Below are 7,855 nucleotides of genomic sequence, written 5' to 3'. Positions count from 1 at the left end.
CATCAGGGGTTCCAGGCTCCTAATCAGGGTGTTTCTCTTGGCCACTGTCCCTGTTCCACCTGGACCTGGGCTAGACCGGTGAAGCACAAAATACCTGAAGTACTTTGAACAAGGTCATTTGCAAAAAAAAAATCTTTGATCTTATTGACCTTTCAAAGGAGTTTTTTATAGACGTCATTTTTTTAAACCCTCTATTAACAAGATCTTCCTCTCTTTGTCCTTTGCCAGAGAAGGAGGAAGTACCTTGCAGGCTGTAACTCAAGTGTATCGTTCAAACGCACACACGTTTACAGTCCCTTCACCAATCCGGAGGGCCGGCGGGACGTGGCTGCGGTTGCGGCCCCACAATGCGCCCAGTCCAGAGTAGCATCTCCTCCACGGCATTGGGAACTTTGGGGTTGGGCAAGGCTCACCCTCTTCCTATAGCTTTCTTTTTCCCCCCCCTACTGGGAATGCTCTGGAAAGGCTAGGAGGGGTTAGGTCCCAATAAATTAGTACAGGTTTGCTGGTGCATGTTTTTCTCTGGGCAGATCCCAGACCAAGATAGTATTATGGGTTCCGCTGCTTAAAGAGCTCAGAAAGGAGAGGGGTGCCTGGGGACAGGTCAGGGTACCGGTTGGTGTGCATTACCAACACTCCCTCCTCCCTTTGGGGCCTGTGGAGAGTCTCCCAGAAAACAAGAATGGGAGAAGCCAGTTGTCCAGAGGAAGAGTGTGGTTTGGGGCTGCGACTAGAGTCCCCAGCCCCCTTTTCGCCCCCTTCCCTTTCTGCTAGAACAATGTGGAGCAGCTCTCTCTCCTCTGAGGGGAGGTCTGCCTTCCAGAGCCTCGGTAGATGAGAAGCAGCTCCAGGAGACAGGGACAAGTCTTGTGCAGTGCCACCGCCGATGACGAGGACGATGGCTATCAGTGTCAGTATGGAAACAGCACAGGAGACAGAGGGATGTTTCAGAGAATGTTTGATTTTAAAAGTGGTGATATGAAAAATCATCAGTTATCAATCAAAATCACATCATTTGTGCCAGAAAGCAGAACACCTATTTGGGAGGCTGGAGGGAAAGAAGGCAGGATTTGGGGTCAGGCAGGGTTTCCCTCACCTAGCTGTGTCTCTGAATCGTCTGCGGAGCTTTTATAAAATACTCATTTCCAGGTCCCACCAAGACACAGTGAATCTGAATAGGGACAAGGGCTGAGGATCTGTACATTGATTTTTTAAATCCTCCAGGTGGTTCTAAAGTACAGCCAAGTTGAAGAAAACTAATTGTGGTTCAGATGAGGATAGGGGCTGGGTTAGGACGGGGGAGGGAGAACCCAGGGCTGAGAAGGGAAGGGCTGGAGGGCAGAGGTGACGGCAGGTAGGTCTGTGCCCGCTCGCGGTGGCCTCCCGATACTAAGAGAGCCTGTCAGGAGAGAACCTGGGCCTGTCGTTTCAGAAGCAGGCTTCCCACAGCTCATTCAGTCTCCCCAGAAGCAGAGGCTGCGGGGGCGTGGTGGGGGTTGCAAAGAGGAGTCCAGCCTGCTTAGCACCCCGTCCCACAACCATTGTCCTGATGAAAGGACCAACTTGGCTTTCCCTTCAGGGTCAGCAGAAAGGACTTAGAGTGACTTTCTGGGTCCTTCGGACCCCCATGCTATTTCCCAATTCCCACCAGTGCTTCAAAGGCCTTTGCCAAAGGCTGTGCCTCTCTACCTAGGGTGAGCTGGGGGCGGGGCACAGAGACCCCACGCCAAGGGAGAGACGTGGTGTGTATCCCAGAGCCTCGCTTTACTCCGAGATTTGGCAGGGTGCTGGGGAACGGGGATCTTCATGTTACAAATAAACCTGAAGATGGCGTGTGGGGGATGCCTCATTCATGTGCTCTTTAGAAGAAACATACGATTCTTCAGTGACACTTCTGAAACTGTACCCATCTCCCTCCCCACTTTCCTAATATTTGTTTATTTGGGGTCTTCCGACAGCTGTCCTTGGATCTTTTCAATATATTTAAACCTTTATTTAGTATGATTGTTTTTCACATGTCAGCCCTAGATAGTGGCTGTGGCCGCCCCTCCAGGAAGGATGTGGAACTGGCACCTGACATGTCATCCCCCTCCCTGTTTCTGTCAGCACAGCATTACTTTTATAGCAACAAGTTTTAAGTCAGCTGTGTTGTAACTGTGGGTTGATTCTAGGAATGACCTATGACATCTTTTTTTTTTTTTTCCTGCTTTATCTCCCCAAACCCCGCTGTACACAGTTGTATATCTTAGTTGCAGGTCCTTCTAGTTGTGGGATGTGGGACGTCGCCTCAACGAGCGGTGCCATGTCCGCGCCCAGGATCCGAACCCTGGGCCGCCGCAGCGGAGCACGCAAACTTAACCACTCGGCCACGGAGCCAGCCCCATATGACATCTTTTTAAAGAAACGCCAGGCCCACTGCACACTGCCGAGTTACGCCTTCAGGCCCCCGTGGGGACGCGGTCAGGGCTCCCTGTCCTGAGGGAGCCTCAGTGGAAGTCGGAGGGGCACAGAGCTGGGGAGCTATGAGGCCCATTTGGAGACGAAAGCAGGAACAGTCAGTGCCGGGCGGGGGCAGCCCCTCAGTGGGAGGCAGTGTGTTACAGTGCAGCTGCACTATCAGTTATCTAGGGTAAACGCCTGGCTGTCAGATCCTCCTGGGTCGGGTTAGCGGGTGGGGAGGGTGTGACGAAGGCAGAGCCCACAGTGCCTGAGTGGGAGGAAGATATAAGGGGTGGGGGTGCCCCAAAGGGCCATTCAGTCGCAGCAGAGAGAGGAGGCTGGGCGCTGGGAACCTTGCATGCCTCACAGGCCTCGCCAGCCAGCCTGCTGCCTCCCGCTGGTCAAGGACGCACGGAAGGGGCACACCAAGGCGCCGAGCACGCCCTTGAAAGCACAGCTGCCCAGCGCTGAGCGAAGATTAGATTTGGGGACATGTTTCTTGTCTGACAATAAGTCTGACTTTATGTATAGCAGACTCTTGCCCGGAGGATGCGGGAGTCATTATGCTGAGGGAAAGAAGCCTCCCCGAGAGCACGTTGTGTGACTTCCTCCACAGGGTGAGTGGACAGAACAGGCAAGACCAACCTGTGGGAGGCAATCTCAGAAGGCTGTGGGGTGGGGTGGGGTGGGGTGGGGTGGGGATTCGCTGGGAAGCGGCATGAGGGGTCTTTCTGGAGTCATCACCATGCTCGGTCCCTCGATGGGTGCGGGCATTATCAGAACTCACACATGGTACACCTGAGATTCGCGTGTGTCATCGTGTGTAAAGCTCACCTCAAGAGAGACAAACAGCTGTGACAAACATTGAACTCTGTTAACGACGTGATGCGGAAGTGCTGGCCTAGACGGGCACGGATGCCTGCACCGCACTGAGGAGGGCGTCCGAAAATAAGAGGGGTGGACGGACGGAGAGAGGGACGGAGAGTTGGAGAGACTGTGACACAGCACCCAACAAAACGTCACGGTGGCACGAGGTGGTGGGCGTGTGGTGCTCACTGTGGAGGTCTTTCAGCTGTTCTGCAGGTTTTAAATTTTCATAACAAACTGTGGAAATACAAAGAATTAAAGGGTCAGGGAACCATCCCACTGCCTTAGGCCCCTCCGGCCCTCTTGCCAGGTCTGGTGCATCCCGGCTGAGTGAGCCGTGGAGACAGCACCCCTTCCAGCTCTCCTCGCCAGCTTCCCCTCTGGCTGAGCCCTGAGTTCACTTGCCCGGCAGGCCTGACGACCACTCCACATGTCATTAGCCCACTGGACGCAGGGAGATGCTGCCTCTCATAGGCTCCTACCCATTTCCCTGTTCTGAGGACCAGAGAGTCCTGCTTCCTTGATAACTCTGCCCAGCAGGCAGTAGCCCCCTTGATGCTGTATTCCAAGGCCAGAATTCCCCCCTCCTCTCCCATTCCCAGGTGCAGAAATAGGTAAGAGGTATGGTTCCTCTGCACCTCTTCCTTTGTTCTTTTATTGCTTTTCCTTCTGTCTGGGCTCGAAGGTGTTCACTAGTAGGGATTGCATACCTTATTCATCCGGCTGCCTCTGGGAAATTCCGGTTTAATTGTCTCCCCTACTCCCACCCTCAGCCCCACAGCCAGAGAGATAAGTATTTCCTTCATATTTATAGAGACCATCACCCTTCCTTCAGAAGATTCCACATTGTCCTGTCTTTCATCTAACACCCTCACCCCAGGAAGTTCTCCTTTGTATCTAACTTAAATCCTGCATGCTGCTCTTCTATAGAAGCCAATGGGACCTGAGGCCTGGGGTCCATGGCTCTTGACACACGGGTGTGCTTGGGTCAGGTACACAAGGCTGTGTTTGTGTAATTGGTGGGGCTGAAGAATCAGGAGCACTGAGTCAAACCAACCTTTCTTCTCCACTGGGCCTTTATCCTGCACTGCGCCCAAGCACCAGGCATGGCTGGCCGCTCAGGTGAAAGAGCGAGTCCCCACCCCCCTCGTCTCCCCCGACTGAGGACTTCTCTCAGATGACGCTTCCCGGGGCAGCCTGGTGTGGTTCACCCGACGCGGGCCAGTCTAGGGGCAGCAGCCCCAGGATGCCTCTTCCTCCCCAGACCCCAACTTCCGTGGCCAAATCTAGGCCCGCAGACCAATTTACCTTGCAGACTTGGAATAAGGGCAGGAACTGGATGGGGACAGGGTGTGTGGGAAGAACAAGAAACTCTCTGCCTGGTCTGGGAATGACAGGGATGTCCTTCCCATTTACAGAAGGAGAAATTGAGGCCTGGGTTGGTCAAGTGGCTCACCCAAAGTCAACACAACGCCCTCTTCTCGACGTCGTCCTCAATGTGCAACCCTTTCTGAGCATAAGACAAAACACATCATTTTTCAGTCTGGCGGGGTATAGAAATGAGAGCACAGGCCAGAAGTCAGGAACCCGGAGGTCTGATGCAAGCCTGGGCATTTCCAGGTGTGGGTAGCAACCTCAGTTTCCACATGTGTAACATGGGGACGAATAGCCCCTGTTCCCATCACAGGGCTGTGGCCAGCAAGTAGATGAGAGAATGCGTGTGAAAGCGCTCTGTAAACTGGAAGTGCTCTGCAGGTGTGCGGAGTAAGGAAGCACTATTTTTCTTAACCTTAGTTAGTAGCACAACTTCATCCATCACCCACTTGCCGTTCCCAGGGAGCCTAGAAAAGGGCCCAGAAGCTACTAACCCACAGGGTTCTCTCCTAACCCTAAAGAGCCTCAGCCCTTTGCCGTCTTCTCGCTCAAGGCCAGAGACAGAGGTGAGCCAGCAGGAGGCCGAGCCCTCGTTCAGGAAGGCTCGCCACGACTGGGCACCAGTGATGAAGCTCCTGCTCTTAGAGACGCGCAGGCCTGGGTGTCCCAGCTGACCCTAACCTGGGATGAGTCTGGGTGTGTCTGATGAATCAGAGGCCCTCCAGACCTCTACTTACAGGGCAGGAAGAGTCCCTGCCATCAAGTCTGGGACAGACGAGAATCCAGGAAATGGGCCTCTGTGGCCTCTATCCTGAGCCAGGCCGTGGGGATCGGTCCAGGCCTTGGGCGGAGGGGGTGCAGGACTATAAGCAGAAGCTGAGGGGCTGTGCTCTCGTCACGCCTGGAGCCCACATGTATGTTGAAGACTAGACTCCTGTTACAAAGAGAATCTCGTTACAGCGGATTGCACAACAGAGGAGATTTTCTCTCAAACAACAGTCTCAGGGTGGGTAGCCCAGACCAGCAGAGCCTCCGCTTCATGAGGTCATCCATGGGCTGAGGTCCCTTCCACCTGTTGTTTCCCCTGTGCCTGGCCATTGTCATCATGCCTGGTGGAAGCTGGGTCACCAGCACCAGAGGAAGAGGAGAGAGCATGGCGGAAGCATGCCCAACACCTTAAGGCCCAGACCTGGAGGTGGCTCAGCTTACTCAGCGTTGCACTGGTGAGGACTCAGTGATGTGGCCACAGCCCATTGTAAGGGACGCTGGGAAATAGAGTCCAGTTTGTCACCATGTGCCCCACCTTAGTAATGGTGTCTCTGATGGCAGATAGCAGTCTGCACCCCAGCACCGTCAGGGTGGGGGCAACACAGCGAGGTACAGGTTAGAGAGAAGCCACCACCCACACTTCTGTGTGATACCTGGTGTGGCTGCTGGTCACAGAGTGCACTGAGATACCAGGCCCTCGAAGGCTGGAGCTCCTGGGGGCAGCAGAGCAGAATCCTCGGGAGGGGCCCTTTCTCCGTGGCTGGTGGGCAGTAGACAGTAAGAACAAGTTTGGAGCAGGAAAACCTGCCCAGAGACCTCTGGAGACTCCCAAACCTAACCACGGGGAACAGCACTGGGGGGGATTCAGGCTCTGAGTCAGAGGGAGGGGCGCAAGCCGGCACAATGTGGGTAAGTCCCATTAACATGAGCTCACCAGCTGGCTGGGTGTGGCTGCAACTGAAACCCTTCTTCAGAATACCTGGACCTTCAGCGGAGCATGGCCGACACCGCAACCAACGACAGCTCTTCCAACGGCCCTGGGGCAGGACCCAGGCTGGGTTTATCCAGTCAAGACGTGAGCACTCCTGTTAGTCTGTTTAGTACCTTCTGGCCCATGACGGACACAACAGAAGCAAAACACCCAAATCCCGTGCTCCAGGAAGGAGCCTCCTGTAAACCCTTAGAGCCAAATCCCTAACAGCAGCGTGGCCGGTGTCTAACTGTGGGCATCACCAGCGAGTACCACAAGAGTGTGGGCACAATCAGAGCAATCAAGGCGGGCTTCATGGAGGAAGTGTGGGTTGAGCTGAAGGACAGGGAGAACTGAGAAGGAAAGGGAGGACATTTCAAGCTGGCTGGGGAGAGACCATAAGAGAAAGGACAGTGTTGATGGAGTGGGCCCTCTGGAAAGTGCCAGGCCTGTGCTAAGTGCTTTCATGCCTCACCTTGTTTAATCTTCCCAACTTCACTCTGAGATAGGTGCTGTTATTGCCCACATTTTGCAGTTGAGGAAAGTGAGAACTCAGAGAAGTGCAAGAACTTGCCTGTAATCACACAGCATGTTCCTGGGCAGCCGGAGGCAATCCCAGGGTGCTCTAGCTGCAGATGCTGCTCTCGACCTCCCCGCCAGGGCCAGCAGTGGCGTCAGAACTTCCCAGGCAGACTTGCTGCGGCCCTTGGCAAACAGCCCCAACATCACATCGCAGGCTGACGAGCTCCCTGCTCAGCGGAGCAGTCCAGGTCATGCCCGCAAGCCTGGCGCCCTGCCTGCCCCCTGAAGATGTCTTCAGTGGGAATCACAGCCAACGAATGTACCAGCAGGACGAGACAAGCTAAATGCTCAGGAGGCTCCTGGGGAACAAAGCGGCTCTGTGAGCAGCCCCGGCCAGAGCAGAGCCCTGGAGGGCTGACGGGAACTGGGCCCAGCCAACCCAGGCGTCCTGAGGATTCCTCAGAGCCTGTGCGTGCTGTGGCCTGCTCCCTGTGCTCTGGGGGTTAGGACGGGTACTTCTTGAGCCTTGGACCCCAGAGCCACTCAGCCAGCCTCTGTCCTACCCACCCAGAGCCCGCCTTCTGTCCTGGGAGACCCAGAGAAATGGCCTCAGCTGAGGTCCCCACAGGCCGGCCCCTGGGTCCCTCCTGTACCCTCATGCTGGGACTGTGTTCTCAGGGAATTCCACACATCTCGTGTCCCCCTGACTCCCAGAGGGAGAATGAGAGTTCAGGCTGGTCAGGGCTGAGCGCGCAGAGGAACCTGAGTGTGTCCCAGGCTTGGTCCCAGCCCCCACCCCCGAGTGGACAAGCCCCTTCTCATAGGGCTGAAAACCTATCCCTAACTGTGAGCCCATGTCCACCTTAGTCGCCTGTGAATAGCTCTGGGGGAGGCTGCTGGGAGGAGAGAGAGGGA

The 7,855-nt window shown here is 55.1% G+C and overlaps 1 long non-coding RNA gene across 1 annotated transcript in view; it reads right to left on the bottom strand.

Annotated features, from left to right (window-relative positions):
- Positions 1–2,934: 2,934 nt before the first annotated feature.
- The window catches only part of LOC111773427 (uncharacterized), an 18,158-nt gene continuing 13,237 nt past the window's right edge, over positions 2,935–7,855 (bottom strand). Inside the window, exon 3 of the long non-coding RNA XR_011438953.1 lies at positions 2,935–3,543. This is a non-coding gene — a long non-coding RNA (uncharacterized lncRNA). The remainder of the gene's footprint in view (positions 3,544–7,855) is intronic.

Source organism: Equus caballus, chromosome 5 (genome assembly GCF_041296265.1).
Source record: "Equus caballus isolate H_3958 breed thoroughbred chromosome 5, TB-T2T, whole genome shotgun sequence".
NCBI lineage: Eukaryota > Metazoa > Chordata > Mammalia > Perissodactyla > Equidae > Equus > Equus caballus.
Note: the sequence above shows the minus strand (reverse complement) of the source record. Positions and strands in the feature narration are given on the sequence as shown.